Source organism: Chamaea fasciata, unplaced genomic scaffold (assembly GCF_029207755.1).
Source record: "Chamaea fasciata isolate MVZ Bird 193981 ecotype frontalis unplaced genomic scaffold, bChaFas1.0.hap1 SCAF_5, whole genome shotgun sequence".
NCBI classification, from domain to species: domain Eukaryota; kingdom Metazoa; phylum Chordata; class Aves; order Passeriformes; family Sylviidae; genus Chamaea; species Chamaea fasciata.
In genome coordinates, this window is record NW_027094090.1 from 7,465,041 (window position 1) to 7,483,979 (window position 18,939).

General features: G+C 43.1%; 1 protein-coding gene across 1 annotated transcript in view; it reads left to right on the forward strand.

Annotated features, from left to right (window-relative positions):
- The first annotated feature begins 4,272 nt into the window (after nucleotides 1-4,272).
- ELAPOR2 (endosome-lysosome associated apoptosis and autophagy regulator family member 2) overlaps nucleotides 4,273-18,939 on the forward strand; it is a 53,952-nt gene continuing 39,285 nt past the window's right edge. The window contains exon 1 of the mRNA XM_066182767.1: nucleotides 4,273-4,364. The gene's annotated coding sequence lies outside the window, so the exon portion shown is untranslated. The remainder of the gene's footprint in view (nucleotides 4,365-18,939) is intronic.

Sequence of the window (18,939 nt, forward strand, 5' to 3'; positions counted from 1 at the left end):
AACAGCATCAACTTTCCATTTAGAAAATTGCATTTTTTCCGAGTTTAACCCTATGTGGGATGTTGTTAATTTTTTTCTTGAGAGACACTTTCCAGTGGAAACTTTCTCTTTGGGTGTGAAATTAAAACTGGTTTTGCCAAACCCTAGGAATTATGATCAATAAAACAGGAAATGCTGTGGGAAATTATAGCTGAATGGGGTGAGGAATATATTTTGAAGATCAAGGCCAAGTGCAGAAAAGTAATAAAACAGAGTCAGAATTACAGTTAAAATTAAAACCGGCCTGTGGCCAAATGTAAAGATACTGCATGAATGGAGGAAAGTGGGAAAAAACATTGACAGCAAAGCCAGAGTAGTAGCTGGCAACAGATAACAGCTGGCAATGGATTTGCCCTGAAATTCACTTCAGAGAACTGGTGGGTGAAGAAATTTTTCTGTCATGGGGCTGGAAGTAGGCAATCTTTAATGTTCCTTTCAGTATAACTCATTCTATGATTCTGTGAGGAAATCCCAATGTAATGGCATTTTTCGATGCGAAACAAAGGTGTTATAAGTGTCCCATGGTGCTGAGGTGGCTCCATGGTCAGCCTGTATTTGGGAGTTCAAATTCCTGAGGCAGATTAGAAGCTGCTGAGCCAGGTAAGCAGCATTAATGGGCAATTTCCAGTAAACATTCCTGCAGGCATTGTGTGTGATGGAAGGTGTGGGTGCTGCAGCCAAGGTGTGCTTCCAGACTCTAGGGATGGACCTGAGCTATGCTGGTGGCTGAGGACATCACCCTGGCTGCTAAACCAGTTCAAACTGGTGCTGGATCGTGGAGCTGAACCACAGGCTCCTGCAGTTACATTCACCTACCATAAGTAGCCACGCTGATTAATTTAAAGCTGCAGTTGTGAGCTGCTGCCCTGCCTGTGATGCAGCACAAATGTATTCTGGTTATAAAAGATGGATACAGCTGGGCCCACAGTGTTTGTTTCATAGAATCATTGAATCACAGAATGGTTTGTGTTGGGAAGGGAACTTGATCTCATGCGCCATGGGCCGGGACATCTTCCACTATCCCAGGTTGCTCAAAGCCCCATTCAACCTGGCCTCAAACATTTCCATGGATTCAAAGTCCATGAATTCTCTGGACATTTTTTTTTTTTTTTCAGACTCTTTGCAGGAAGGTTTGAACTCTAGATGATCTTTAATGTTCCAACCTAGACCATTCTGTGGTTCTCTGATTCTAAGAAAGTAGCATTGGTAGCTGGCAGAGGGTTTTGGAGCTATGCGTGCGTGTGTGACCAAAGGCAAAAGTTAATTTGAAGAGTCCTCAATACAGTCAGTAATCAGATAAACAGCCACGTCCATGGAGGTGTTTTCAGACATGAAGCTGAGTTGAAAGTCAGATAGAAAACAAACAAAAAACCCCAACCCCACCCCAACCACTCTTCCACAAGGGAGCTATGCATAGTACAGGGGAAAGAAATGGAAAGAGACCACACAGAGCTCTTGTTCTGCTGTACAAACCTTTTGAGTCTTATGACTCCTCTGTGGACACCACTGCACACAGGAATGGGGTGATCAGAGGGAATGACTTGTGTTGGATCCATCTCTCCAGAAACCTCACCTGACTTAAAGCTGGAGGAATTTCCATGGAGGGATGGAAACTTGACTCATCTGCCTGAACGTGGAAGGAGAGCAGAAGCCTTTTATTCTTTATAATTTTTGTTAGTGTCCTGAATTTTGAATCCCTGTTGATAGTTGACAGTTATCCAGCCATTTAAGGGAATGTTTCTGTACTGCTTGATGTGTCCCTCACAGTTGCCCCACTTTTGGGACCCGCTTTGGCTGCAGAGGGATTGCATTGCTGGCTCAACATCACTGAAGTATGCTTTGAGAGGGTGGTTATGGGAGCAGCCTGGATTGTTGACACCAAACTGCTCCCTGTATTTTTTTAAAATCTGATATTAAATAGAAAATGGATCTGAAAGTAACTCAGAGCACTTTGATACCTTTTCTTTGCTTCACTCCAGTCTTGCATATTTAATTTAATAGATAAATTTTTTCTTATGTCATATGAACTAGGAGATGAATCTATTACATTTGTGTATTCTGGTTGCCTTACAGGCAGATTTCCTACTGAGATGATTCAGGACTATTTTTTTAAAGTATTCTTGAAAGATTGCGTAATGAGATGAAAGGGAGAAAATACATATTATAATTGAGTATATTTGCAGAGTTGGAAGTGTGTTTTATCATATTTTATGTGTTGATCTGGGTTTGGTTTTTTTGAGACAAATAGTTTTTCTTTCCACTGTGCTGTGAATTACATTTCTAAACCATTGATTGAGCTACAAAGATAATTATTCAGCCATAAAAATACTAATTCCAGGGAAATCAGATTATTATATGCACCTGGATGCAAAATAGCAAAGGCTTTAATGATGTTTAGGTAGAACTTTATTAACATCTGAATATCTCTGGAGAGCTATGGTTACAGTAGGAGAAGTATTAAACTCACTATTGTTTGTTTTTCTGCAAGTAAATTAGGAGAATTGCAAGTCTTCTCCATGTGAGTCAGCTGAATATTTGCAGGAATTAACTAAACTATATCAGAGCCAGCATGGATCAACTCTTATCCACCTGAGCCCCCTTCTTCTGCTCCATCACATACAATGTCAGTTGCCAGGAAAAGAACAGAAGATTGTCCCCAAATAACAACTCTTTGTGCACAGAGTAGCTCCTCTTCGGGCAGCAGAATTAGGATCTGATGTCTGCAGTCATGGCAGGAAGGCAGATTTCTGCTGCCTCTTGGCTGGGGTTTGCTGTAGTGAGGGTGAGCTGCACCAGCTGAAGATCTCCTCTACTCCTGCCTTGGGCTGCAGGCACAGCCACTGCCTTCCCTCCTTGGCTCATGGCCAGTCCTGCCTGGAGAAGACAGACAAATTGAAAGGAGCCCACCAGACTTTATGGGTCACACCAGGCTGCCCCAAAACTTCTCAAACATCGAGCCTGTGGCTAAATTTTCCAGAGTACCATGCTTTTTGGTGGTACTTTTATGGACCAGGAAGGGATGTGAAGTGTTGGACGTGGGGTTCCCCTGAGGAAATGGAGAAGACTCTGTCCAAATTAAGTGCCTAGTTTCCCGCTGTAGCCAGTGGGGAGAAAGAAATGTTTCTAGGATGTGTTGTCTCCTTGTCCCCCCTGCAACAGGTGTCTAAAATAGGCACATGACCAATGTTTTACCTTGATTAACTGCAGAGGGAGCTGGAGGTGGCTTTGCCCATATGGAACCATCTTACGGAGCTTGTCAGGGCATGTCTTTTGAACATGGGTCTCTTCCCTCTGAAGAAGGTTATTCACCATTTCTGTCAGCTCCACCCAAACTGGTTGAAAAATTAGGTGTTGCTGAGGGTTATTTAAATCATAAACTTCTGGGCTATGAATTTGAAAACAGAGCTATAAACACAAAACTAAAAATGTAATTAAATGTGAGTCTAGATTTTATGTGGGATCTGAATCAATACTATTAATATGACAAATAGCTAATATTCTTTCCTAGCTAATGCTAGGAAGTTTCTTACTCTTTTTCTGAGGGTAAGAAACTCTTTTACTGAAAGTACTCTTTTACTGAGTCTGCCCAGGGCTTATCTCAGCTGCGGAGACCACGGGACTGATCTCCCCTCACATCATCATTCTGCCTTGAGGCACTCCTCAGAGCTGACCTTGGATGACATTTTCAGAGGTATCCCAGTACTGGGTTTATCTGCCCTAATTTGCCTGGCATTCCTCTGAAACTGACAAAGAGGGAAAGGCACCTGCAGAAGGAATCATTCCGTCCATTTTACACATCCAGTCTATCATGGGATGACTTGTGCTCAGAGTATGGCTTGTTCCATTGTTCAAAGAGGAAGCCTCGTTGGGTGCTGTACATCAGTTACTGTGATGGACGGAAATTTTCGATCAATCCTGCTCTTAGAGACTGGGAAAAAAATTCTAGTGGAATCTGCGTCCTGTCTATCAAAGTGCTTTTGCAAATCCCACCTTCTGCCCCAGCATTTGTGCTGCACAGCATCTGATGAGAGCTGTGCTTGCTCTGTGATGATACACGGCAATCATCAAAGCTGCACAGTATGTTTCACGCCAGCCACTTCCTCTCTGGTTTAATTACAACTGAGCTTGCTAATCCCAGTCTTGATTAATGAGCTTAATATGCAAATGTTATGATGAAACTGAAACTCTTTGTAATTGCTTGCAGACAGATTACCACTTCGAGTACACAGAGTGTGACAGCAGCGGCTCCAGATGGAGGGTGGCTGTCCCAAATCCGTCAGTGGAGTGCTCTGGACTACCTGACCCCGTGAGAGGGAAGGAATGCAGTACGTTGTGACTTCTCATTTTACAGACTGTTACTGGCTTTTTGTGCTGTTTACATTTGTGGGGCTTCCTGGGTCTGTCACTGATGTCCCGAGTTTCCCTGAGTTGTCCCTCCCCTCCAACCCAACTTTCTGTTTCCTGGAGATGTGGAGCAGGGATTGTCCTTGCTGTGTATCCGTGCAAGTCTCTGTCTGCTACAGATACCCTTTTATACTGATTCACAGACGAGGCACATCTATGACAGCACCCCCTGAAGAGATGGGGTTGCTTGTCTTGAGCTGCCCTGCTTTCCAGTTCTGCAGCTCTCCAGTCCATTTATAGCTGTATTGGCCAAAATGGTGATGAGCAGTGGTCAAACTAAATTTGCATAGTGTCCACATTCTCATTACTTTCATTATTTAGCTAATTCATAAGCTGAATGCATAAGGAACGGTAAATGTCTTATTTGCCTGAGTTATTTTTAGGATGAAGCTCCTGCATTTTATTTATTTATGCATTTATTTTTTAACAACTTGGAGTGTTTTCATATCACTTGGTTCTGCATTTTTTTTTAATGTTGAAACACTTCTTTGCATCTGGGGATATAAACAAACTGCTGCTCTGCAAACACATCCCTCACTGTTTTGTAGCTTCCCAGTCTGAATGCTCTTTCCCCTTACACTTCCTTGCTCTAGCAATTCTCTCCACAAAAGATCCTAGCAGTAATTTATACCAGGGGTATAAATTATTGTATCTGACAAACAGGATGAACAATGGCAACACCTTTTCAGTTCTATTGTAGCAGATGTTAGATTTACTCACTTCTGACTCTCCTCCTCTAAAGGTTTATTTTAATTTCTCTGTGTTCCAGTATGAGGTACATAAATGTTTTCTGTAGCAGTGTTGATCACTGGAAGGTTTCTGACTGCTTGCAAGTATCATTTGAGAATGTATCATTCCTGGTGTTTGGATTTAGTTTCCAAGGTTTTAAATGTGGAATCTTTGTATATCCTTAGGATGTTCTTTTTCAATTACAGAAATAGAGACCTGAGAAGCACCTCAGGTGATCCCATAATTCATCCTCCAGCCCAAATAGCTGTAGTGGAAGTGACTGTCATTCATGGCTGTTGTTTGGCTGGACTGTTTCCAGGCACCTCTTGTGATGAAGAGCCCAGAAGCTCTCCAGATATTTGCTCATATATTTAGTTCTTTTCATTTTCCCTCCTGTTAAAGATTTTTCTGCTGTTGAATCTCCCTTGTTATACTTCAAACCTATCACTTTTTGCTGCCTGCACTATAAAAGAGCAGCTAGTTTTATTTCTTCTGCTGCACAACCACTTTTGGTCTACCCTGGAGGACATAGGTATAACTCATTTTTTCTGCCTACATTTTTTCTTAAATCTTGTGATAAATGGTTCAAGTCCAGCAACATTACACTATCCTCTACTTTCTGCTACAGATTTTGAAAAATGGTTCCTTTCCCTCTTCATCTTCTATTGTTTGTGCCTATTTCTGGTCTTAAAACAATTCCAACGAGAATTCAGTTGGTTTATTACAATAGATGAATCTGGATTCTCAATATCTGGCCCCTGCTAGACAAGGTGAAAACTTTTCCCAGTAGATGGGCCCTGATATTATACACCAAAATACTGGATTCTGTTAAATACACTGGAGAACTCATCTCCTTGTTGTAGTGTTGCTGTTAAATCCCATGGCAATTCAACTGGTTTGAGAAGCAATCAGATATTTGACTTTTTTACTGAACCCCTCAGATCTCATCTCCCTGGACTCTTGGAGTTCTGTCTTTTTTTTCTGCCTGTAGTAAATTAACTGGCTTCAGGGGCTGTCTGGCTGTGTTCTGATGGCAAAAGTAATTTGAGGTTTTCTCATCTCTTTGTCTTTCACCTTTCGCTTAAAGAGAAACCAATCCTTCAGCCTGAAAACATGGATCTGCCAACAGCAGTCAGTCACTGTGGGAATGTGTAGGGAACACCTTTCACATTTAGCTTGGTTATCGTAGTGGTTTTTACTGTAAAATATTTTAGCCAGCGTAGTTTGGCTGACAGTCCATTCTCCATGGGTGGGATAAACTGGGAGAGGCAGCTTTTGAAAAGTGACTGCTCTGCAAATCTCTAGAGTTTGCACGTGGGGGTCTGTTATTGATGATGAGTTGTGTTGAAAATGCTGACAGATACCTCCTTACTGTCTTGTCATATTCTCTAAGCTGGTGACTTCTGTCTCATCTGACAGTACAGCAGCTGTACCAAGGACATCTTACACTAAAAGCATGAATTTCTGCAGCCTAAGGAAAACAAAAGGTTCTGTTTCTGAGACTTCTACAACTCATGTTCTTAGTGGATTGTGTGCAGAGTGAGATTTGTGCTGCAGACTTGGTCAGGGGTTGCATACAACTCACATTAATGGCTCCTGCAGATGCCTTCCTTCTCTCTTAGGCCTGGTGCTATTTTATCCCGAGGTCTACCAAGAAATGCCAGGACTATGCCATATCCTCTGAGCTGAGTCTTTCTGGGCATTCTACAAATTTATTCAGATTTTCCTACATCTTACAGGTCCTACCCTATGCCAGTACATATGAACTGGGGCTTGTTTTGGCATTTGGTAGAATCCTGGAGTCTCCTTGGGTCTCTCTTTGGTCCTTCAACCTACAGAATCAGAGCCTACAGTAAAATCACCCTGGGTAGGATAATTTCCAGCTTCCAATTTCCTCCTTCCAGAGGTCTGTTATCTTCAGAAGTTTTGTTCAGCATCTATAAGTCCTGAGATACCCTGTGGCCAACTATGTCTCTGTTTTTAAGAGAGGGTTGCACTTGTATAGCAGTTGCAGTTGTAAAGCAGCTCTTTGGGCTATTGTTTTTTATTTTATTGTCTCCTTGGAGTTGGTAGAGCCCTCAGTGGGCACAATGGTATGGGGGAATGTGTATGAGAAAGTGAGTTTTTTGGAACACATGTGCCATCACTGCTGACTTCACAATGTTTGCAGTTGTTTTCATCTACTCAGAGATGCTGCCACTTGAGAATATCTGCCACTGATCTTTCCTGCTCCCTGAAAAGAGAAGTGATGTGCAGGCCATCATTAATTTTGAATCCTGAGAATACTGTGCTAACCTCTCTCCTTCCAAATGCTCAGCAGTTGTTCTCTTTAAATGGTGCCTGAACTAGAAATTTGAAAGACGATATAACAGTATGTTAAATGTCTCCTGCTCTGTAAATACGTCTAGACTGTGGCCTCCAGCGGTGTGGAAAGACACTTGAGATTGCTAAAAATGTGTTAGCTCAGGTGCATCCCATATCTGGAGCAATTGAACTGTGGCATCAGAGCTCAGTTGGTGTCTTGAGATGTGCTCGTTTGCAGGATGTTGTGTTTTACTGCTTTTCATTTGAATGAAACCATTTAAAATTAGGTTGGATATCTCTGTGCTCTGCTGAATTTTGAAGCACACAGAAGCACACTGCAAATCACAGCTGACTTTGTCCTGCTGAGCACAGCCTCAACATTCCCTGAAACTGCTGTAGGCTCCGAAACTGGCCAGGATTCTACCCTGGTTTTGAGTCTTCAGAAACTTAATCAGCAAAGTTTACCTGCGGAGAAGACAGTGTCCTCTGAGAAAGTCACAGGATGCACAGTAGAAAGGGCCATCATGTTTTGACTGCTTTATGACCTGGTTACTAGAAGAAGGATTTTTATGCTTTTTTTCTTTCCATGAGCACAGAGCAGCACAATGATCCACCTTCCCCTCCTGCTGCCCTCCTGCCCTCCACATCTCTCCCGTGTAGGTGGTAGGTGGGAAAGAGGAAGGAGGCTCACATGAGAGATTTTTGTGGTGCTGTAGGAGGTCCTGCTATGCAGTGACCCAGATATGTGAGGGAAGCTGCAGTAGCAGCTCTGCGGTTGCAAGGCACTGGGACAATGTGCCCTGTTCTGTATTTCACTCCTCGATTTTTTTCTCTTCTCCCTGCTCTGTGGGGCTGCAGTCATCACCATTTTCAGAGTCTGCAGCCTGTGTTTTCCCATTCGGTGTGGTGTGGCACCTCAGTGGTCACCCTTTGGGGCTGGGCTAGGTCTGGACAGGCCATAGCATGGCCGCATCAGACTGGTTGCACACCTCTCTCAGGTTTCTGTTTCTTCAGAGCTGAGTCACATTTCTGATGCTGCCACATCATGGTTGCAAGAGTTCTTGTGAAGAGATGCATTAAAAGTCCAGAAAGATTTTGGCTAGGGAAAAGTATTTATTACTCCTAGAGCTACTCTGGCTCTCCTCTGCTTCCCATTTCAGATGTCCCCTCTGGGCATCTTCCCAATACTGTTCTGGAGGTTGGGTACATACATGGAGGTGGGGGTGGCAGACAGAGAGCCTCCTTCAGCAGAATCCACACCTCTGAATCACTCCTGACAGTTGGGAATGTGCTTTGCTAATTTATTTCCTTATTTTTTAATTACCACAGATCTCCCTCTGATCCCTTCATGAGTCTAATAGCAGGAAGGGAATTTAGCTGATAAGGATCACTGCCATCAGGGCAGTTGCTTGGCTTTGTGAATGGAAAATATTGATGGCAGTCCAAGGAAGCAGCTTGCTTTAGGACTAAGCCCTTGCCTGCACCCCCTTATGGCTGGGATCTCTAGGAGCCCTTTGTCTTGGTGTGGGGCTGTAGGCGGTGTCTAATGGGGACTTTTTGGGATTTGGCAGTGGGAGTAGCACTTGGCATGGTGCTCCTGCTCACACTGCACTGCAGTCTGTTTCTGTGGCCACTGTCAGGCTCTTCTGCCAGCCTGACCATATGCTGCATGTTTTACATTCCAGAGTATGAATTTGGAGCCTTCCCTTCCCTTCCCTTCCCTTCCCTTCCCTTCCCTTCCCTTCCCTTCCCTTCCCTTCCCTTCCCTTCCCTTCCCTTCCCTTCCCTTCCCTTCCCTTCCCTTCCCTTCCCTTCCCTTCCCTTCCCTTCCCTTCCCTTCCCTTCCCTTCCCTTCCCTTCCCTTCCCTTCCCTTCCCTTCCCTTCCCTTCCCTTCCCTTCCCTTCCCTTCCCTTCCCTTCCCTTCCCTTCCCTTCCCTTCCCTTCCCTTCCCTTCCCTTCCCTTCCCTTCCCTTCCCTTCCCTTCCCTTCCCTTCCCTTCCCTTCCCTTCCCGTACAGCCCAAATATCTGGTTCAGAGTGTGCCCAGGTGCACTGATATTCTCATCTCAGCAGAATTTTTGCCCAAAAAATTCCTTTCAGGGTTCACATTTTGACCTCATATTATTTTAAAATATTAACTCTCTTATTCCACAGCATATTAGTTTTTTTTTTACTTTCCTAGGCAAGAAGGTTGTACCTTATCTCATAAATATCTGCTCATTTTGTAGTGCTGTGTGCATAATAAAGAAACTATGGTGAAAATATTAGAGCATTTTTAAAGGCGTTGGATTTGCTGTGTTCAAGAGGAAAAAGTGCTGATAGGGTCATTATTCGAGTAAGCATCAAAATGCCAGTTGTAATCAGGAAGATTTCTTAAGAAAAGAGACAGAAGGTAAATGTTGATAATATAGAAGAACTTGATCAAATTATTGGAAAGGATGCCCAAGGAGGTGGTGGAATTACGATCCCTGCAAGTGTTGAAAAACCATATAGATGTGTGTTGGGGGTTAGGTTTGTTCCTTCTTTCTCTAAAGAATTTTTTCCCCATAAGTTGCCAAGGAGACCAAGTGTTGGATACTTGAGAGTACTTAACCAAAACAAAGAGGTGGACAAAGTTGGAAGAGGGAGATAATGCAGGTAAAAGACAGAGCTTGAGGCAGCTCCAGGCTCTTCTTTTTCCGGCGTTTGGGGTGAGAGAGAACGGCTGTTGCTGGCTGGAAGAGTTTCACTGTGGCCAAAGGGATCCAGTCTTGGGAAATCTACTATCACCGGCTCGACCTGAATCTGGAGTTTTCTCTGTCACCCGCGGGAGCTGGGCCAGCCCTGCCTCGCCTTCGGCTTCTTCGGTGCTGCTCCTCTTGCTGCAGTGTGACCCTGCACCCCCTGCGCTGCCGGGACATCCTGCCCCTGCCTGCCGGGACACCCTGCCATCCCAGCTACCAGCCCGGGACTTTTCCACTGTTCCAGCTTGGTGCTCTGAGGATCCTGCAGAGACACTGAAACCAAACTGCCCTGGGTTTTGTGAAACAAAGCCCTCAAGGTTCTTGGTACTGTTGTCGTTTGTCATTAATGCTGTAGTTGTTTGGTGGGTGGTTTTTTTTTTTTTTTGTGTTTGTTTGCTTTGTATTACATACTAGTAAAGAACTGCTATTCCTATTTCCCAAATCTTTGCCTAAGAGCCTCTGATTGTAATTTATAACTGAAAAAGAAAAAAAGGGTGGAGGGGGGGGTTTACACTCTCCATTCCAAAGGAAACTGCAGTTGGTTTTTTTTTTATTACCTGGCAGATACCTGTCTTCCCAAACCGAGACAATGTGGCACTTGGGGACATGGTTTGGTGGTGTAGTTGGCAGTGTTGGGTTAATGATTGGACTTGATGCTTTTAGAGGTCTTTTCCAGCCTTAATGATTCTGTGGCTCTGCTTAGCAAAGCGCACCTTTACCTGGTGCCACTAAGGTTGGAGCAACTTCTTTGAAATCAGAAATGTTCTTCAGTTTTGAAGTGAGTTGTGAGCCTGCACCAAATGACAAATTGGTGAAAAGCTCCATCGACTTCAGAAAATAAACTGTCCTTAATCACAATGGGCTTTACTGGAGTCTGAGGGCAGAAATTGACCTGGTTTATTGGTACTGAGCTGTGTTTGTTGAGTGTATTCTAACTTGTGTAATCTGCTCCCAGGATACCACAGGAGGAGATACGGATCTTCCTGCTAATTGCAGACTCAATTAAGCAAAATGACCTTTTTAAGGCTGTACACTTTATTACACTTTGGGGCAATTTAAATGATCAGCAGGAGTTTTAGCATTTTTCTTTTATAACATAAAACTTAAATGAAGGGTTTGAGTTTGATGTTCTCTCAGTCTTTGGTAAAGTTGGATATCCCAAGCAGATAAGAACTGAGCCTGCTCCTAACTCCCCTGAAATCAGTGGGCATCTGCAAATTTTGTGCACACATATTAATGTAGGGCTGCCATGGAGCAAAGCTGTTCAGCTAGCAGGAGTGTGCACAGCACAGTTTGAGAGCTGCTACTAAAAGGCCGTGATGTAGCAAAGCACTTGAGCAGATGTTTATTCCTGTTCCTCTTAGATCATCCCTACTAATTCATGTTCCTAACTCCAGTCAGGTATGTGAGTTTTACTGATAGTAGTACGTTTCTGACCTGGGCTGAAGCTTGAGGCTTGACTTCATGGCATTTCCATGTGAATTGATACCCTAAGAGATACCCCAGTTTTACAAGTATTTTTCCCAGAATTTTTATGCTATGCATGAGCAAGACACTGTCTTTGCAGAACAAGTCACGTTGTTGGGTTTTTGAAGCACGGATTTGAAACAAAATAAGTAAATAGTTAAAAAGCTGAATAGTTTGCTCTGAACTCTCAGAATTTAATTCTCTTCTCTGGAGAAGAGTTACTGGGAACTGCATGTTGGTGTGTGTACTGAGTTTATGAAGGGAAAGGTTGGCCTTAGTGTCTTTTGATGAATTCTTCATCTTGTTTGTGTATACAATGTAATTTAAAAAGTTAAAAAGAAATTCCTCTGAGTCACTAATTTCTCTCTCAGTAGGAAAGCAGCTGGCAAGACCTTGAGATTTGTTATGGCTTAGTAGAAGGATGAGGGGCAAGGACTGTGTGTGTATGTGTGCAGAGAACATCAAATATCACTAGAACCACTTTGGTTGATGAGCAATCAGAATATGCCTGATGGAGTCAGTAGGGGCTGGAGAGCTGCTCACTCATCTCCAGATCTGTTTCCTGCCATCTCCACTGGGATGTCTGCTGAAACCCTGGTAGCAAATGTGCCTCCTAACCTCTTGGTGATCACTGTCTTCCTGCTCTCTACTCCACACTGCTGTGAATTCATTATTTCCATTCCAAACCCACACCTTTCAGTGTCCAAATGATGCAAGACTGTGATAATAAAAATGTCCTATGTGCCAGGCCAGCTGGGGAAAACAGGTGAACTGGAAAAAGATTTGCTCTATTGCATTAGTTTTTTGCATAAAAGAAAAAATTATTTATTCCTATGAAATGCAAAGATCTTCCACAGAAGGTACTCTTACCCAAGTTTCAAGTATCAGGTTTCAGTATGATCACATTTCAAGCCTAAACAGCCTAGATAGACTTTTGTGGTGTCGTGGTTTTTTTTTTTTTTTTAAATTAAGATTCAGTCTACTTCCTGGTAACACGTTGGGAAATAATGACTGAAGAAAACGAACATCAATTATTCACAGTCTATTGGAGAAGCCTCCTATAAATTATTCACAGAAGACATTCTGAAGCTGGCAAGATTATAGGAAACATTAATAATAAAGCAATGATTTCCTCTCATCCTTTGTCTTCCTCTTTTTTTTTCCCCGCTCATTTTGTATTTTGGTTGGTCCTTGATTCCATGTTGTGTGGACCCTGATGCCCCAGGGTATCATGGAAAAGCCTCCATGTGCTTGTCAACAGCCTCATCTTCCCCTCCAGGCTTGTGGCATGTGTCTGCTGAAAACAGCAGCTGTTCAGAGACACAGCTGCCTGATGCTGCCAACCTCATATTTCCACCTCTGCCCATGGGAGGCTGAGACAATTCAGCCCTGACTCTGCCTGCAGGAGATGGCAGCATCTCACCTGAATCCCAGTTGGTGGGGCTTTGGATGAACAACACAGGAATGGAGAGGGGAGAGATGGAGAACCAGTGTTTGAGATTATTTTTGCTTTGTATTTTCATTGGTTTGTGTAGAATTGCTCAATTGCTATCTCCTTCTAATGCTGTTACAACCAAGTAAAATCCAGTCTTGTGTCTCTTTTTTTTTCTTCTTTTTTTTTTTTTTAATCTTAACTATTGAGAGCCAGGGAGACACAGAAGAATATACATGAACATATTCAATGGCGACAGAATAAACAAAAGACCTAAGATAATTCTAGGTATTGTTAAGTAAGAAATGTCTGGAGGAAAAAGTCTGCTGAGAAGAGTGGTGGAGGTAGAAGTAGTGGGTCCAAGTGGTGTGGGATGGGAAGCTGGATGAGGAAAGAGGTGAGACTGAGTGGCCAGGGCTACATAAGGGGGGGAAAGCAAATGAATATGTTATAGTTTGGTGTTGGATGCAGGGTATTGAGACAGCTTTGGTTAATCTTCTGGTGAAATCTCAAGTATGTGAGGATCTACTCTGTCAATTTTTGTCCACGATAATCCTGTCCTGATCCCCAGCATCAGAGAGTTAAGCAATGTGAGAATGTTCTGATGAGCTAGTAGAAGAGAAATGTGCCAGCTAATATTGGTCCTAGTCCACCAAAATCACCAGAAAGGCCACTGCTGTACTTAAAGACAGAATGTGACCCTGGAGACTTTCAGTCAAAGGGCAAATGAGAAAAGTTTGTTTATGGTCTGTTTTGCCCTCTGGGGAGCTGTTTCCCTGTCTGCAAAGTGATTGTAAAGTGCAGTCAGATCTGCCAAGTGATGTATTGCAAGCACTCCTCGGAAGTGGTTACACTGTGGGCAGGGTTCCTGCTTTAGGATGCCTCGGTCCTCATGGTGTGTCCTAGGAGGGAGGTAGAACACCACTGATCTTGAGTCCAGAAATTTAAGAGTAGGGGCTTTAATTAGATTAGCTAGTCTGACCTCGCAGACTGTTAAAATACACCCAGCTAGGCTGATGGTGGGGCTGATAACGGGTATTTGGCATGAGCTTTTCTTCCATATGGTATCCAGTTATGGCACAGGACACTGGAGAGACAAAGGGTCCATCACATGTCATGACAGATTGTTCCAAAAATCAGTCATTCCTCCTATTAAAAATCTGTGCATTACTTCCAGTTTGAGTTTATTTGAGTTCAGCTTCCAGAAAGTGGCTTCTCTTATGCATTTCTCTGCCTGATTAACGAGTGCAGCAGGATCTTGGGTTTTCTCTCCCTGGAGATGCTTGTATATTAATCAAGCTGACTGTCAACCTTCTTGTGATAAACTAAATAGATTAAGCGTTTCAGATCTCTCACTGCAAGACATTACCTCTAATTTTCAAACCATATGAAGTCTTTTTGTTTTGTACTGACCTCATAAAAATGATAAATCACATCTATATGCAATAGAGTTACATTATAACAATCTTCTTCCCTGTAATACACGTTTTATCCTACATATCTCTACCTCCACCTCTAAATTTATCCAGCTCTTACTAGTGCCTTTTTTGCATGCCTTGACAGTGGAAGCTCTTGATGAATGGTGGGTCTGCTCCCATCCTCAGCTTGCTGTTCTCTGGGATACATTTCAGCGCTCTGCAGGCAGGGCTTGCAGTTCTTGCCCTCAGCAGCTTGTCTTTACTTCTGCCTCTGCTAAAACACACTGACTTTGAGTGGGCTCAGGCTTGGTAACAGTATCTCCCCTGCCAATATCGATACCATTCCTTTTCTTTCTGCCTGCAGATTGTTGAGAAAAATGTGGGCAGCCATCAGACTCAGTCTGGGGCAGGCAGAACAGCCCCCTTCCTCCCTGCTCAAGGATGACTTTGTATCGATAGCCCCGTCTGAGATCTGTTACTCAGGCAGTTCTTAACCCCTTTAAGATGTGCCCCTCTGGTGCTGTGCAGCACAACCTTTCTTCACCCCAGTGACATGCAAAACTAAGCTAACTGTGTTAGGAGCCCTAAGTCTATGACATCCACTCGGTCACCTTTATCAAGTGACTTGTAATCCTTTAAAGAAGGAAATGAGGTCTGTTTGACAAGACTTACACAGTGGTGGCTATCAGTACTGGATCTCATGTCAATTTTTTATTAAGTGCATGTGCTGTCAGCTTTATTGCACGTGTGTATGAATGTGTGTGGCTGCCTGTGGCAATGTCTAGTTAAACTGTACTTTACAACATTGTTTTGTGAGAAAGACTAGTCACCTGTACAAACCACATCTCTTTTTTTTTCCTTCTGTAGTTATTTAAGAAAGTTACCACTGCTTATCACCAATACTTGTATCGGCTTCAAGGACAGCAGTGTATCCAGCACCACAGTGTGTCATGCTGTTCCTAACTGCCTCTGCAAATGTTCTTCCAGTTTTCAAAATGTCCATGGTGGGGCAAGTCATGAAATCTTTTCATGTATTTCACAGTTTTCTTCACAGAAAGAAAGATCACATTCAGTTTTCACAATCTGTGTCGCTTTGTCTAAGTTGGTGTGTAGCACCCAAACTCGTATTTGAGAGGTGTAATAGTAAAGTTAGCAGTTAGTGAGGGGCAGGAAACAGTGATGTCCAGTTATTCAGTAGAGATGCTTTCTCTGAAAATTAAGTATCAAATACAGAAACAAATGGACTTTGGAGTCAGCGGTGTTCATAAAGTCTCCCTATAATGTAGAAGACTAATTTTTCCTCTGAATTCTGAAGCTAGAGGGGGAGTTTACTCGGGGATGAATCAGAGCACACACCTAAAATACAGGATTTATGTTCCCAAAACTTCACATCACTTCTTAACTTCCTATGTTGTGATTCAGCCCTTCTGGTTGGCAGCATCTCATGTGTCACCCTCACAAACACAGTGATGCTGCAATAGTGGCAGCTATTTCTGTGGCTGCTGGAAGTGCTGCATCTGTGTCAGCTCCCTTTTAGTGATATGGAGCAGCCACGAGGAAAGAGAAGCTCCTGGGATGGATTATCTGTCTGTGCCCTCTCCCTCCACAAGTGACTCTGATCTCCCCATCTCCAGCTGGGATGAACTCTCAAACTGATGCAATTTCGATTAAACAAGCTTTTCCCTGGCTTTTGGTCTCCCCCTTGATGGAAGACCAAGTTGTAGGACTCTAGGAGAGCAGACCATATTCATGCTCACCACACACTGTGTTTCCTCCCCACCCTCCTCCAGCTGGAACGAGACCAAATGTTGCATCTGTTCCAATGTTGATAGTGGTTCATGTTGCCATTAGCCACATTCAGCCCCAAATTGAACCTGGCAAGCAGCTGCATGCTCAGAGCCAGTTTGCTTGCAGGGGGATGTGTTTGGATGGGAAATGCTGCTGCCTTTGAAATACAATTCTTAGAAGGAAAGAAGATAATTCTCCACCTAAATAAGCTAAAGGCTCATCTGTTTCCTGGAAAGTGAGAGATGGATGATGTGTCCTGCATGGCAGCTGGCCTTGATCTCTTGTACCCTCTTATTTCTCTCAAATGATCAGTTTGCAAGAGGTTAAAACATATTAGTTCAGTAAAGTAATAATCTCTGCTCAACCTCACCACAGTGGAAGAGGAGGCTCTTCTCTGCTGCCCTCAGCATCTTCATTATGGCAATGAATTGCTCACGGTTCTTGACTCCTTAGTTGAATTTCATGACTCTGGAATGGTTAAGCAGCACTCTCAATTTCTTGCTATTTAGCTTTCCTTGAAAGAAAAAAAATAGTTGAAACTGTTAAAGAATTCAAAGATGTTGTGAGAGAGCGCACTTTTTTACTTCCCTTCCTGATAGCTTCTTTCTGCACCCATCAAAAGGAAAAAATAAAGATTTATTAATAATGCTAAAGCAGTGAGTCAGGACATCTTATATATTTAAGGTGAAAAGCTGTACAAAATGTGGTCACATTCAAGATACACAGGGACATGCTCACTGCTTTTGTCTAAATCTCTGAAGAAAGCTGTTTCCCACCCCATGTGCAGGGAGATCCTGTGGCTGAGGCTGAGGTCACACAGTCAGTCAGGTGGGGTGTTAGCTCTGCCTCGTGTGCCAGTGCTTACAGGGAACCACTTCCCCTCACTGAAGGTGGATTTTTTTGTCTGTCAGTCTTTCAAAGAAATCCATCATGGCAGGATTTCCTTGTTTATTCCCACCCCAGCACACATCTCTGCCTGGATCCTGCCCACTTTCGTTCTTGGTCCATCACCAGTGAGCAACAAGGTTAAATATCAACAGACATTTATCAACAGATGTTGGCTTGAAGGCCACTGCTTCAAATTCAGAGTATGCTGATATGACCAAGAAGGAAAAATAACCCTTTGGCAGATCATTCCATCAAAATATTCCTTTTATCTGCTTTCCAGTGGCACACATAAGGGACAATTACAGAAAGAAATCCTGCTGGTACTGGGACAGAAATGGGAGCCTATGTTGGATTCAGATGGAGATTGATGTCACAGAGCCATGAGTTAATCAAAGTTCTTACAATAAAACAAGTTTCTCTGCAGTTTAGATAAACACTGGCACATCTGTGTAATCACATTTTCTGGGACTTCAGCTGGCATCACTGCTTTGGGCCGGTTTCACCACTTTGGCTGCCAGTCTGGTCTCATCCTGCAGTTTCTCAGGCTAATGGGTTTATGTCTGTCAAAGAGAGTGTATGAATTATCTGTCACTGTGCAACATGGCATGTGTGAAACAGAAGAAAATCCCATCATTTCTTGGGATGTGAGTTGTGTGCGTTGCTCTGGATCCTGCTTTGGCTTGACTGGCGTAGTTAAAAAATCTGCAAACATCATAGGAAGTACTATGGGCTGCAGAAAGTTCTCATTTATTTTCCGTTCAGGATGTTCACTCTCAAAGAGGACATGATGCAGCATGGGACTGAGGGAAAGTGGGATGGCCTGCCATTGAAACGAGTGTCCAGGCAGGAGTTATGATCCCTGACACAGGCATGGGGCTCTGTGGGCATACAGGACTTTAGCTACTGTCCAGGTTTCTGTTTTATAATGGGAATAATCTTCCCTTAGCAGGCAGAGATGTGATCAGGGGGACAAGGAGAATACAGCTATTTGGAGGAAATAATTTTAGAGACATCAGAAAAAAAAAGCACTTTGTGAATATACCTCCTAATTCTATTTCCCGTAATTACACAGATTTTGAATACTCTCTTTGCTGTGCTGACAACCAGTGGTTATTTTCACAGCATGTTAATGTCACCCTAATCAAAGATGCTCATCTTCTAGTCACAAACCTGGGGGTGACCTTTTCCAAGACCGCATGGTCTATCAGGCAAGATGTTTGAGGCTTTGTAGGTAGTTCATGTGAGGAGAAACACAGACTTTCGATGAGGTTTACTGCTCTCAGCCAGGGTTCGTAGTGTTACATGACTGTCAGCCTGCTTCTGTATGTCCTTCTTAGCTTAGGCGAGTGAGGAAAATCTGTTCTGGCCCTCAAGTATGGGTGGTTTTAATTGAGTTCAAGGTGTAACAGTTGGATGATCAAGGGTGAGGAGAACTCTATTATAGATCCTCATTTTCACAAACAACTTTTGGACTCAATCTGTCAATAGAGATTTTGTTCCTAAAAATCTTTTGTCAGTAGAGGCAAGCTGCAAACCAGGAACTGTCTCTGGGGTTTGGTTTCCTGTGCTGCCACATCAGTGAAAACCTTAAACATCTCAATTTTGCAGCTGATGTTGGTAGTTCTGCTGTTGTGCCCCTGGGACTGGGACGTTTTCTTTGGCTCCCTTTAGTGGCAGTTCAATCTTAATTAAGTGGCAAAAAAAAAAAAAAAAAAAAGACAATTAATAAGGATTGATGAATCCATTC